Below are 13,852 nucleotides of genomic sequence, written 5' to 3' on the forward strand. Positions count from 1 at the left end.
TTTGTTTTTGATGAAGAAAAGCAGTTTCATTTCTTTCTTTCGAATCAGTGTATATTTAGGTCCACGGCTTCCAGTATGATACATGAATACATGTATAACTGATCATGACAGCAATAAATGTAATGATCTAACCCCAAAGGTGAGAACTTAAGTGTTATTGTCAGTGGCAACATTGAGGCAACATTGCAAACATATCATTAGTGCCCTTAAGGAAACACAGTAATATGCTAAAGCTACTCAACACCATAGATAGGATCAATGGTGTAAGTTTAAGACTTTGAAATTTCAAGGAAATTTAGAGTTAATTTCACCATCAGAAAAAGTTAAATTTATTATACAGATGACAGATATACAGCAAGTGATGGCCAATAACTCACTGATTGGACACACTTCTTCTGCCTATTTCTACCTGTGTCACTGGCAACTGGGTCACTAAGGCTGATGAAAGAGTCATTTTGAGCAACAGTTAGATGTTACACTAATTGGACATACTTTAACAACTAACTGTATGATGCAGTATTATTGTTAATTAAGTACAAAGACTCCACAGATTTTGTCACCTTGAGATAATTTCACCTAATGCTCTGCTTGATAATCAGTTTCCTGTTGTTCTCTTTGGCAAGAGTGAGGTGAATATCTTTTCCTTGGGCAAGAGAAATCCATGGTGTGTTGTCTCTGTAAATAACAAAAATGTTGGACAGCTGGGTGTAAAAGCTGCTGATATTGGCATTTTTGACACGAACCACACCAAAAGAGCCAAATTCTTGGTCACACCAATTCTTCCTAAGTTAGCACCTCCAGTCAATTTCAGATCAGACCAGATCAGATCAGTCGCTCAGTCGTGTCCGACTCTTTGCGACCCCATGAATCACAGCACACCAGGCCTCCCTGTCCATCACCAACTCCCGGAGTTCACTCAGAGTCACGTCCATCGAGTCAGTGATGCCATCCAGCCATCTCATCCTCTGTCATCCCCTTCTCCTCCTGCCCTTAATCCCTCCCAGCATCAGAGTCTTTTCCAATGAGTTGGCTCTTCGCATGAGATGTCCAAGGTACTGGAGTTTCAGCTTTAGCATCATTCCTTCCAAAGAAATCCCAGGGCTGATTTCCTTCAGAATGGACTAGTTGGATCTCCTTGCAGTCCAAGGGACTCTCAAGAGTCTTCTCCAACACCACACTTCAAAAGCATCAATTCTTCGGCGCTCAGCCTTCTTCACAGTCCAACTCTCACATCCATACATGACCACAGGAAAAACCATAGCCTTGACTAGATGAACCTTTGTAGGCAAAGTAATGTCTCTGCTTTTCAATAAGCTATCTAGGTTGGTCATAACTTTCCTTCCAAGGAGTAAGCGCCTTTTAATTTCATGGCTGCAGTCACCATCTGCAGTGATTTACCCAGTGTCAAATGATGAAATCGATAATCTTTCCTGTCTCTAAATCAATCTGAATGGTTTCATTGATCTTGCTGAGGGGATCAGGGGATCAGATGGTATGAACATCATGAGTCACCAGATGTGGGATCCTGTTTGAGCCAGTAGAGTTCTTCCTCATATTGTACAACTTATACTTGGCTTACTTAGGTCTGTGAAAATGAACAGCAAAGTAACCCTTGGTGATGTGTTGTTGCTGTGTGTCACATCCTATTCTTTGCAACACTATGGACTATAGCATATCAGACTTCCCTGTTCTTCACTATCTCCCAGAGCTCAAACTCATTGTCCATTGAACTGATGATGTCATCCAACCATCTCATCCTCTGTCACCCCCTTCTCTTCCTGCCATCAATCTTTCCCAGAATCAGGGACTTTTCCAATTAACTGGCTCTTCATGACAATGAAAAACAAAGTAACCCTTGGCAATGCAGAATAGACCAAAATTCTCTCCGGTCTTATCAATATTGATGATGTCCATAAATCCAGCAAGGTAAGTTATACCTGTTTAAACCTTGCCATAAATCTTAATAAATAGCTGCATGTAGATCTTCTTTAGTTCATCTCCAGCCAGGCTGTATTTAAGGGTGCTCGTTAGGAAACTGATGAGGAAGAGATATTCTCTGTTCGTGGGAATCAGTCAGTGGAGGAGGAGCAAACACACTGGTCAGCCTACCCAGCTTCTGGTCTTTTGAAGCTGATACATGCCTCAGGTGAGTGGGACTACAAGCCTCAGTTGCTCTAGGCACAAAAAAAGCCAACTTGTTTGTTTTTTGTTACAAGGATAGCTTTAGCTCTCTATTTGCTGGGTGGTCAAATTGACTTCAAAATCCTAACAGTTTAATCTCCACACATTTTAAGGTTAAAGATGTAATAAAAATACCTTGGTGGTGCATACTATATTTATATGTACTTTTAAAAATTGAACTGAATAGAAGCTCTAGCTAAATTATTCCAAAAATGGAGATTATTGGAAAAATAGAATCCAAGAAATAGCTAAAAATTCATTAGGTCTCAGAGAGGAAAAGAACTTGGATCTCACTCAAGATCCAGGTAGCAGAAATTAATGGATAATCTCTTCAGGTCTCCACTTCCGAGAATAAATTTCATCCATTTTTTTTCTTCATTCCTGAGCTACTTAGATGAAGATTCAGACTGTCAGTGAAGAGAAGACCAACCCTTTGTATTCATGCATTCCTCAAGTTCAACCAACACTGAATCAAACATATTTGGAAAAAAAATTCTAGAAAAGCCAAAAAGCAAAACTTGAATTTTCTGTACACCAGTAGCTATTTATATAGAATTTACATTGTACTGGTCATTATAAATTGGTTTCCCAGGTGGCTCAGTGGTCAAGAATCTGCCTGCCTGGCAAGGGGCCCAGGTTTGATTCCTGGGTCGGGAAGATTCCTGGGAGAAGGAAATGGCAACCCACTCCAGTATTCTTGCCTGGAGAATTCCGTAGACAGAGGAGTCTGGCAGGCTACAGTCCATGTAGTCACAAAGAGTCGGACACAACTGAGCAACTAACCCTAACCCTAAGCATCTATGGGTTTCAGTATCTGACAATTCCCTGCACCAAACTATGATTAATTAGAATTTATGAATGGGAAAAATAGACTTTTTAATGATAGGAGTAAAATTATGGGGCCTCTCTGTTTTAGCAATCAGCTTTCTTTTAAATAATATAAATGCACACAAAATAGTGTTGCTATGGGACTTACATGAAATAAAGCATTTGTTGTTATTTTAGTCACAAAGTTGTTCCCAACACTTTTGCAACCCTATGGACTGTAACTCCTCTGTCCATGGGATTCTCCAGGCAAGAATACTGAAGTGGGTTGCCATTTCCTTCTCCAGGGGATCTTCCTGACCCAAGAATTAAACCCGGCATTGCAGGCAAATTCTTTATCACTGAACCACCAGGGAGCCAGACAAAAAGTTTAATAGAGTTCCCAACACATATTAAGACCTGCAAAAGTTTTAGATATTTTATCTAACTAAAATGTCCAGATAGAGACTGGTAATCTAACAATATTAGGGGAAACATATGAAAATTTAAAATAATTCATGTTGGACTTTTGCCCTTTAAACCATTAAACTCATACCATGAGTACTGAATTTTTTTTCCAAGGTGAAACAAAATAGACTAAATATATCTCAAATTCTGGAGAAGGAAATGGCGACCCACTCCAGTACTCTTGCCTGGAAAATTCCATGGATGGAAGAGCCTGGTAGGCTGCGGTCCATGTGGTCTCACAGAGTCAGACACGATTGAATGACTTCACTTTCTTTCTATAGTTCCTTTTGGAGAAAAAATGGCAGCCCACTCCAGTGTTCTTGCCTGGAGAATCCCTTGGACAGAGGGGCTTGGTGGGCTGCAGTCTATGGGGTTGCAAAAAGTTGGACACAATAAGCAACTAACACACACACACATCTCAAATTAGTAACTTAAATAGTTTCAGGAGCAGCTTGCTAAGGAGATCTAAAACCCAGAATTTTTTGTCAAAAAGTCATAGCTTATTCTGCACTATTTGCCTACAATCTGTGGAAATATTTAACTACCTTTATCCTTTGTCATCTGATTTTAGAACACTGGAGAGAAGGATGTCTGGTCAGAATGTTGGCTTGGGTTGAATGATCCATTTTCATAACGTGTGCAAAAAACTAGACTCTAAAGGGGCAAGCACTGTTCCAAGGTGAACAGTATGAATTTCTAGTCGAAGTTCCATGTCCGAGAAAACTGTTTAATTTTTTAAAAAATATACTAGAACTTAATGTAATTCTGCTTAAGGTGTAAAATTTGGAATAAAAACATGATCTCAATCTTGCATCACTTGTATGGATTTATTAGTTTTATTCTCTCAGAAACCTCATAAGTGGGCCCAAAGCATAAATTTTAAGTATTTAATTAGACCAGTGTGTGGCCATAATCAAACTGGGAGCTACTAATATGAAAGCATATAAATTATCTAACCAAAATTATGATATTTTGAATTTTCTATGCTTCCAAGCTTCCTCATACTAGCAAAATTAGGGTGCCTATCACTTTTCATTCTGCTTGAGTCTGCAAGTGTCTTGAAAACAAGATTGTGGTTTGTTTATTAATCTATTACCAGATAGCATCCAAAACTTGAAAAAAAAAAAGTTTATCTAACTTAATATATTTAGCTTTAATAAGATAAAGACAATAACTTTGTTCATAATAATTCTGTTGAATGGTAAGACTGAACATAAAGCTCCTTATGAAAAATGATATTTATTCTCATTTTTTTAGAGTCAATACTGCCTGGCTAAGGTAGACCTGGAAATGAAGGATCTTGCTTGTCAACACTATTTACTTCTCCATATTGTCTTTTTGCCTAAAATTAAAAGGACTATCAAAAAATACTGAACTGTCTCTATTTGTAGTAAGTTACTGATACTATAAATCTAGTGACATTGATACAAGCAAGAGTTACCAAATCCTAACGTGTACTTTAATCTAGATAACAACAACAATAACAACAAAAAGCCTTTTTAAAATATCTTTTAGTAAACTCACAGTCTTTTATACAAGGCAGAATTATAGACTTAATGTACTTTATGAGGTTCACCTAGAACATGACTTTAAAGTCTCCAAGGATACTGTGTTCTCTGCAAGGTCACGGTGACATGGACAAAGCAGCCTGAAAGACTAATGGAGAAATCTATTGTACCTCTGTACAGATCCCCCTATGCAGACAGCTGGATGTGACACTGGAACGAAAAACAAAAGCAGTTTCTGATTAGATACAATTAAAATATTTGTTTTGTGTCAGGTACAAACCATTGCCCCCTTATCCTCCACCTAGTTCTGCTTCTTTTAGGACTAGATGAGGTTTAGTTTTTGTGTTTATAAAGCTCATAATAAAAAAATTTAAGCCTTGTGTCCCAATTTTCTGGATAACTAAACAAACAAGAAAACAAACAGGAAATTATATAGTCAAAATTATTGGAGCTCTCTGCTAACTATTTGATTATGTTCATTCTAAAGAAAGTATGTTAAAAAGTTATTCATCATTCTCAATGCTAATTTGCACTGAAATGATGGGTGACTGTTACATTTATGCATTCATATTATACTGAATGAGTCAGTTCTCTCAGCTTGCAATTTAAGCAAATGGTAAAGACTTCCTCACCGGGCTTCCTTGGTGGCTTAGTGATAAAGAACCTGCCTGCCAATGCAGGAGACGCAAGTTCAACCCCTGGCTCGAGAGGATTCCCTGAAGAAGGAGATGGCAACCCACTCCTGTATTCTGGCCTGGGAAAGCCCATGAACAGGCTCCAAATACTGGATCCTGGTGGGCTACAGTCCACAGTGTGGCAAAGAGTCAGACATGACTTAGCGACTAAACAACAACAAAGAACCTCCCTGATGGTGGGCATGGGTTTCTTGAGTATCTTCCAAGCCCCATCTTTAGTCTATCCTTTCTCACAGGATTTCAGATCTTTAAATCTTCATGCAGTACGGTTTTCTGAAATCTGGATCCCAAAATTTCAGCTTGAAATTACTAAAATTGATTTTTACATTTCTGCCCTTATACATATAGGAATGTACACATGTGGTCAAATCATACATACATTTTCGATACAGTGTTTTTTGTTTATCTTCTAGACTTTCTTCCTCCTCCCTCTCCATTCAGTTCAGTTCAGTTCAGTCACTCAGTCACATCTGACTCTTTGCGTCCCCATGGACTGCAGCGCATCAGGTTTCTCTGTCCATCACTAACTCCCGGAGCCTGCTCAAAGTCACGTCCATCGAGTAGGTGATAACATCCAACCATCTCATCCTCTGTTGTCCCCTTCTCCTCCTGCCTCCAATCTTTCCCAGCATCAGAGTCTTTTCCAATGAATAGGCTCTTCACATCAGGTGGCCGAAGTATTGGAGTTTCAGCTTCAGCATCAGTCCTTCCGATGAATATTCAGGACTGATTTCCTTTAGGATGGACTGGTTGGATCTCCTTGTAGTCCAAGGGACTCTCAAGAGTCTTCTCCAGCACCACAGTTCAAAAGCATCAATTCTTCAGCCTTCTTTTTGGTCCAACCTTCATATCCGTACACAACTACTGGAAAAACCATAGCTTTGACCATATTATGCTCATTACCTACACCATAGTTTGGTCTCAGGTCAAACAACAGGGAGGGAACATAGCCCCACTCATCAACCAAAAATTGGATTAAAGATTTACTGAGCATGGCCTCGCCCACCCATCAGAACAAGACCCAGTTTCCCCTACAGTCAGTATCGCCCATAAAAAAGCTTCTATAAGCTTCTTATCCTCGTCTGTCAGAGGGTCTGTTACAATCTCTATGTTCTAACTGGATATCTAGCCTTGTAAATGGAAGTCATTTTGTTGTTACTATTATTGTAGGTTTCCCTGATGTGGTTGGAGATTATATTATTCTGGTTTCCTTTTATGCCTTTAAAAACTTGTGTAAAAAAAATCTACTTTAACATACCACTTTCTCCACCCTACACGTGCAGGTTTCCAAATTTATCTGAATGATATACTGCTCCTTTAGGGCTTCCCAGATGGTGCAGTGGTAAAGAATCTGCCTGCCAATGCAGGAGATACAGGAGACTCGGATTGAATATCTGGGCAGAGGAGCTTAGATGCTACAGTCCATGGGGTTGCAAGGAGTCAGACCAGACTGAGTAACTGAGCATGCACAATTTGTTTGCTTGTCTGGCAAGATTTCTTTCTTTCTCATAGATACTTGTGTATCAGGCATTTTCATTTACCTGTATATAAATATATCTCTGATTTTAAAAAGGTAGTTGTATTTTTAATTTGAGTTTTAAAAATATTAGTATAAATATAGAACTTTTCACATAATTAGACACAAGAAAAATGAAACCCCAGTGAAAATATTTCTCTTTATGGCTTGCCTCTGAGTCAGAATTCCAAAAATCAATTCCACACAACTAAACACACTGACACTCCTTGGTCTGTAACACATGCCAGGTATGAAGAATGCACTAGAAATGTGAATTAGAAAATATAAAGAGGTAACATTTCCATGTAAGCCTTGGCATTGGCAGAAAGGAAGCAATCAACAAGCCTAAAAATTCTGTTCTCATAAAAATAACTTTCTTATTGTTATTTTGTTTTTACAAAAAAAATTGTCATCTTAGAGAAGACAACAGTTAAAAACCTCAGCTCCCACTGACCATTTCCAAACATACATTTGTAGGAAAAATGGCAAGTATTTTTACCTTGATCTGCTTTGTGTTTTCAGATAATTATACAATATTGAACACACTATGGAAGTTATTGGAGGGTTAGTTTCATCATATTTAAAGTTAGATGTATAGGAACAAGGATTTAATGTGAAATTCATGGACTCAGCTGAGACAGTTTGGAAAACTAGGATGCATAGTTTGTATTTTTCTACAGAGAGACAATTGATAGCTTTCAACTAGTATTCAAACATGCCATGGCTGAAAAATATTTCAGAAATACTATCGATGTATTTGAAACAGTAATATGATGAAATGATTCTATCATTGGCCTATTGGTATATTTGCACTGGTTTTAATAAAGAAAACATATTTACCATGTGCTACTGTATTCAAAGAGATATTTATTGGGAATGTGTCATGTTTTATGTACTCTACTGAACACTCTACTTACGCCATTTTGTGCAGTCTTCATAGTGGAATAAAGTAGGAGCTAATACCAACCTCATCTAATGAATGACTCATGGATCTAAAGGACTCATGTATCAGAGAATTCACATTACTTTCTCTGGTCATGTGGTTTATACACTATGGCATCAGAATCTGAGGCCGTCTTTCACCGAAGGAAGGTTCTTATGATCCTTGTGCCTAATGTGTTTGAGGAAGATGGGCTACAACAATAATGCCTATTTGAACTAGGAGCGCTGGACAAAATCATAAGTAATCATGGATTTTAACAATTTGTTGAAAAGATAAAATATTAGACTCTAATATCATTGGGAGGCCAGGAAAGCCTAGTTAGGTTGACAAATATTCTATGCCATTGATTCTGTCTTAGTCTTCCCTCTGCTCAGTCTTTTAAAAATTTCTCTCAATGAGACAAAAATTATAATTATCCACAGTTCTTTATAAGGAAATCCTAGACATGATTCTGCAGGGTGCTATAAGTGGAAACAGGAGTTTCTTCATGGTATTAAAGCAACAAAATAAGACATCATCATCTTTGGGAGAATAGTGATGAAATAAGAATAATCACCTGATCCACAGCTTGGCTACTCAAAGAAGACTCTATAATGGATAGTATGGGATAGTAAGTGAGTGGAAATGTATGCGTTATTATCTGGAGAGTCACCTGGGTATTATAAATTGATGTAGTAAAACAGTTTTGGAAAGCAATTTGGCAACCTGTCTAAAAAGCTATAAAAACCTTTATACCTTTTGACCCAGTAATATCTCCCCAGAGAATTTACTCTGAGGAAATAATTCAAAAAAGGAACACAACTATATGCATACAATTATTAATTATAGCATTAACTCAGCCATTGGAAAAGATGGAAACAACCTACATATCTAACAATAGAAGGGTAGTAAATTACAGGACATTAAATTGTAAAAAATATCAGATAGCCACTATAATTGTAATTTTGAATGCTGAATAAACATGAAAAATATATTCAATGGAGTTAATGAAAACAAAGAGTACAAAATTGCAGGTATTTAATGATTAAGTTTTTCCAAAAAGATTTACATTTGGATAAAGATTTTAAGGAGGACAGAGGAGACTGGTGTGCTGCAGTACGTGGGGTTGCAGAGTCGGACACAACTTAGTGACTGAACAACAACAACAAAAAGGTTTTAAAGGAACTAAAAGAAAGTACAAACAGTAGTATATTTTAAAAGTTGGCTTCAGATTGAAACCAGTTTTATGTTGACATATTTTAATGCTCTGATCAAACTATATGTAATAACTAAAAATCAGAAAAGAATTTGTGCTACTAAGTCTCACGTATTCATCTTGTTTCCACTGTGCTTGTTAAAGATCGGAGATAGGAACAGTGGTTAACTGTGTTATTCTTTATACTGATGATTGTAAACATACCCTCAATAATTGAATTGTTTTCAGTCACTGCAGTTTATTAAGGTCACGTTACAACATCCCTCGTGGTCCAGTGGTAAAGAAGCTGCTTTCTAATGCGGAGGAAACGGGTTCAATCCCTGGTCCTAGAAGATTCCCATGCCACATGGCAACTACACAAGTAAACAAACTGAGCCCGTGCTCTGGAGCCCATAAGCTGCAAGTGCTGAGCCCACACGCCGCACTACTGAAGCTCAAACTCCCTAGTAGCCCGTACTCTGCCACAGAAGAACCACCACAATGAGAAGCCTGTGCATTGCAACGAGAGAGTAGCCCCACTCACTGCAACTAAAGAAAGCCCATGTGTAACAACGAAGACCCAGCACAGCCAAAAATAATAATACGATTTTAAAAAGATCAGACTAGTAAATATGATTTTTTAACTGCATACACATTAAGTACTTTATTTCTTGTTTCCAGTTGGATTATAATATTACTTAAATTCCTAACTGGGTCCCTACTTCAGTATGCTCCATTTTTAAAATGCAATTTGTGTTTATTTTATTTATTTACTGAAGGTCTAATATATGCAAGGTACAAATAGGTAGGGGAGAAGAGAGCCCACTGTCACTTTCCATAACACACACATTCTCTTTATGCAAATCTTTTGATCCTCTTGGTTCTCTATGAATGTAGCTGATAGGCATTTCTCCTCAATGTGACAACTTCAACTTCTTTCAGTTCAGTTCAGTCACTCAGTCATGTCCAACTCTTTGTGACCCCGTGGACTATAGCATGCCAGGTTTCCCTGTTCTTCACTATTTCCCTGAGTTTGTTCAAACTCATGACCATTGAGTCAATGATGCCAACCATCTTATCATCTGTCACCCTCTTCTCCTGCCCCTAGTCTTTCCCAGCATCAGAGTCTTTTCCAATGAGTCAGCTCTTCGCATCAGGTGACCCAAGTATTGGAGTTTCAGCTACAAGATCAGTCCCTTCAATGAATATTCAGGGTTGATTTCCTTTAAGATTGGCTAGTTTGATCTCCTTGCAGTCCAAGGGACTCTCGAGAGCCTTTTCCAGAACTACGGTTCAAAAGCATCAATTCTTCCCCGCTCAGCCTTCTTTATGATCTAATACATACATACATGACAACTGGAACAACCATAGCTTTGGCTATACAGACCTTTGTCAACGAAGTAATGTCTCTACTTTTTAATATGCTGTCTAGGTTGGTCATAACTTTTCTTCCAAGGAGCAAGCATCTTTTAATTTCACAGCTGCAGTCACTATCCGCAGTGATTTTGGAGCCCAAGAAAATAACGTCTTACCAAAACCATAAATAATTCAAGAAAGAAAGAAAGAAACACGTTTTACAAAGACTCACTTTGTGTATGAGCACGTGTTTTAATATACATTCTTTATTTTAATATTAACAATAATGCTTAATTTTCTGAGTGTTTAATATGTGCCAAGCACTTTGCAAGAGCTTTACTTATAACGTCATGTTCAATTCCCACAATGCCAAGGTAAGCAATTATTCTCCATCACAGACAGAATTAAACTAAGGTAGCAAAGATGAAATAGTGAAATTTAATATGAATTTAATTAATTTATAAAGGTGGAACTGGACACTTTAGTTTTTCCCTGAGAAACATATACATATATTTTTTAAATATTGTCAGTAAACTCATGATTTCATTGAGGCCAGCATATAGATTTCAGAAAATAATTTGATATAAAATGTGAAATAATTGGATTTAAAGAAGTTACTCTAACTTAATAAAGTGTTACACCCTTCCTAAGGATAAAGTAAAATGTATAAAATCTAAGTTATCTTTCCAGTTCTTAAATACGTTATGCTACTTGATAAAACATCACTTGCTTATTGTGGATCAGACAATTTTACAGCTTGATTTAAATCGCTCTTGGGACTAATATGAATCAGCTTATTTATGGAGAATCAATCCTAAGATTTATTTCTTCTCTGGAGTACTGATAAACAAACACTTTAAAAAAAATCTAGAAAATAGCATTTCTATACTTTAAAGAGATACTGGAGAAGTTGATTTATCTATTTTATTAGAGGTTATAAATAACTAAGTAGATCTAACTGGTATATATTTGACAGTTCCCATGTTTATTTGATAAAATGAACCTATTTCTCAACAGAATTTTTATAGCTAAATATATAATTGTGCCCTGTGGTGTAACATCATTATAGATATATACAAAGCCATCACTGGGGCTTTGCTGGTGACTCAGATGGTAAAGAATTCTCCTGCATTTCAGGAGACGGGTTTCGATCCCTGGGTCGAGAAGATCCTCTGGAAAAGGAAATGGCAACTAGCTCCAGTCTTCTTGACAGGAAAATCCCACAGACAGAGGTGACTGGCAGGCTACAGTCCAGGGGGTCACAAAGAGTCAGTCACAACTGAGCACACAAAAATATATACACACAATGGTTAGAAGTGTTGTACTGGCTTTAACATATTTAAGATAAAATAAATAAGCATGACTTTATTTAATTCTTGATTCAAGGATGCTAAATGATTTAACTTTTTCCCAGCAGTGATACCTTGATTAATTCATCCTCTGAGAAGGAGGCTCAGCCTTATTTATATGAGTTCAACAGTTTTAACTAAAAACATCAATTGGAGGATGGAAAAAAAAAAACTTCTCTTTAAATGAAATACCAAACATTTACAAACCAGAGGAGACAGCTTTTGTTGCTGTTTGTTTTTCCCTTTCCCTGAAGTCCCTGAAGTACCTAGCTGTACACCAGTAGTCAGCCCAAGCCAACAGGTTCTGGAGCCCAGACCAGGTACTCATATTTTAAGATTTATTTTATGTATCAAACACTTTGATGGGTCTACTATATAGTAGGCATAGTTCCAAGCTCTTGGTTAATATTTACTAATTTTATCCTTATGACAACTCAGAAGAAGATGATACTCTTTATATACTCATTTTAAAGATAAAGAAACTTAGGTGCACAAACTTTAACCAACATTCCTAAAATCACAGAACAAGCAAGTGGTGGAAGCTGGACCTAAGTGCTGTGGATAGAATATTTGATCATCATCACCAGTATATGAGGCTATCTCTCCAGATCTTGGCCAAATGATTTGGTGGCTAGATCCTCCTGAGCACTTAACCTCTCTGAGGTTCAGTCTTTTCGGTTGAAAAACGAGAACAGTATCTACAATCAATGACTTCTGTGAGTCTGCACATACCAGTTTTGATGTTTTCATTCCTGTGTATCCCTCTGCAGCATAGATCTTCCCAGCAACCTACTAGAGTTGGTATTGGTTCTATCCAATAACACATTATATTATAAACTATATCCTATTTTGTACTCATCTTATTAGACTTGTAGTAGCATCAGGGTGTGCTAATGTGTCTAATCTACTCTACGTTGTGTTCCCAGTGCCCACAGAGGACCTGGAATGTAGGAGGAATTTAATCAATATAATTTTGTGAAAGGGTGAATGTACAATTTTCCTAATATCCATGGAATATTCATCAACAACATGTTAGCAAATGCATCTTCATCAATAGGCATGCAATAATAAAAGTAGCATTTCCTAGGAAATATTAAATAAAATCAAGATTGTGCAAAGGGGAATCAAAATGAAAGCACAAAAGCAGTTGACAAATCTTTAAATTATTGATGTACCAAATGGATGCCTTTTCCCTTTGAGATAAAAGTGTGAATTAAACCAAGAGCACTAAGGCCATGGTTAAAATGAGAAACACCAATCAATAAAGCAAAAATAAACCAAAAGATGTAATTGGACTCACAACCCAAGGTGTTTAAATGACATTTTTCTGGCAGCCTGGTCCTGTCAAATGACCATTAGAACTAACTACCAGAGTCACAAGCCTTGGAGGCTGACCCTACTTTAGCTGAAGCTGAAGGAAATTTCTATATGTGGTTACCAATTATCTTAGACAGAAAGATCCAACTTAAATTGTATTCAGAAGATAGAGTGGCCCAGTACAGCCACTGCTCACAAATACAACAGCTTCATCTGGCCATATCTGCAACCAGTGGGCTTCTTGCTTCTTGCCTATGACTCTGATTTCTAGAACTCAAACTCAAAACTATATTAAAATTAAAACTTACAGGCAAAATTGTCATAGACCTTAAATTTTATGCTGAGAGATTTTATATGAAGCAGATTGGTTTTCTTACACCTTAGTTTGGGAATTTCATTAGCAAGCTGGGCATATATAAAACAAATCACTGAGCTGTTTGACAGTATAATGACTCACCATTAAAAAAAAAGAAAAGAAAAATACTGAAATGTTTCTAAAATGAAGAGTCAAACTACAGAAGGAAGCTGATATGCTTTTACA

General features: G+C 37.2%; 1 pseudogene; it reads right to left on the reverse strand.

The window, feature by feature from the left end:
- Positions 1-572: 572 nt before the first annotated feature.
- On the reverse strand, positions 573-4,165 carry LOC104986512 (annotated as a pseudogene).
- Positions 4,166-13,852: the final 9,687 nt, after the last annotated feature.

Source organism: Bison bison, unplaced genomic scaffold (genome assembly GCF_000754665.1).
Source record: "Bison bison bison isolate TAMUID 2011002044 unplaced genomic scaffold, Bison_UMD1.0 scf7180017864068, whole genome shotgun sequence".
Taxonomy (NCBI): domain Eukaryota; kingdom Metazoa; phylum Chordata; class Mammalia; order Artiodactyla; family Bovidae; genus Bison; species Bison bison.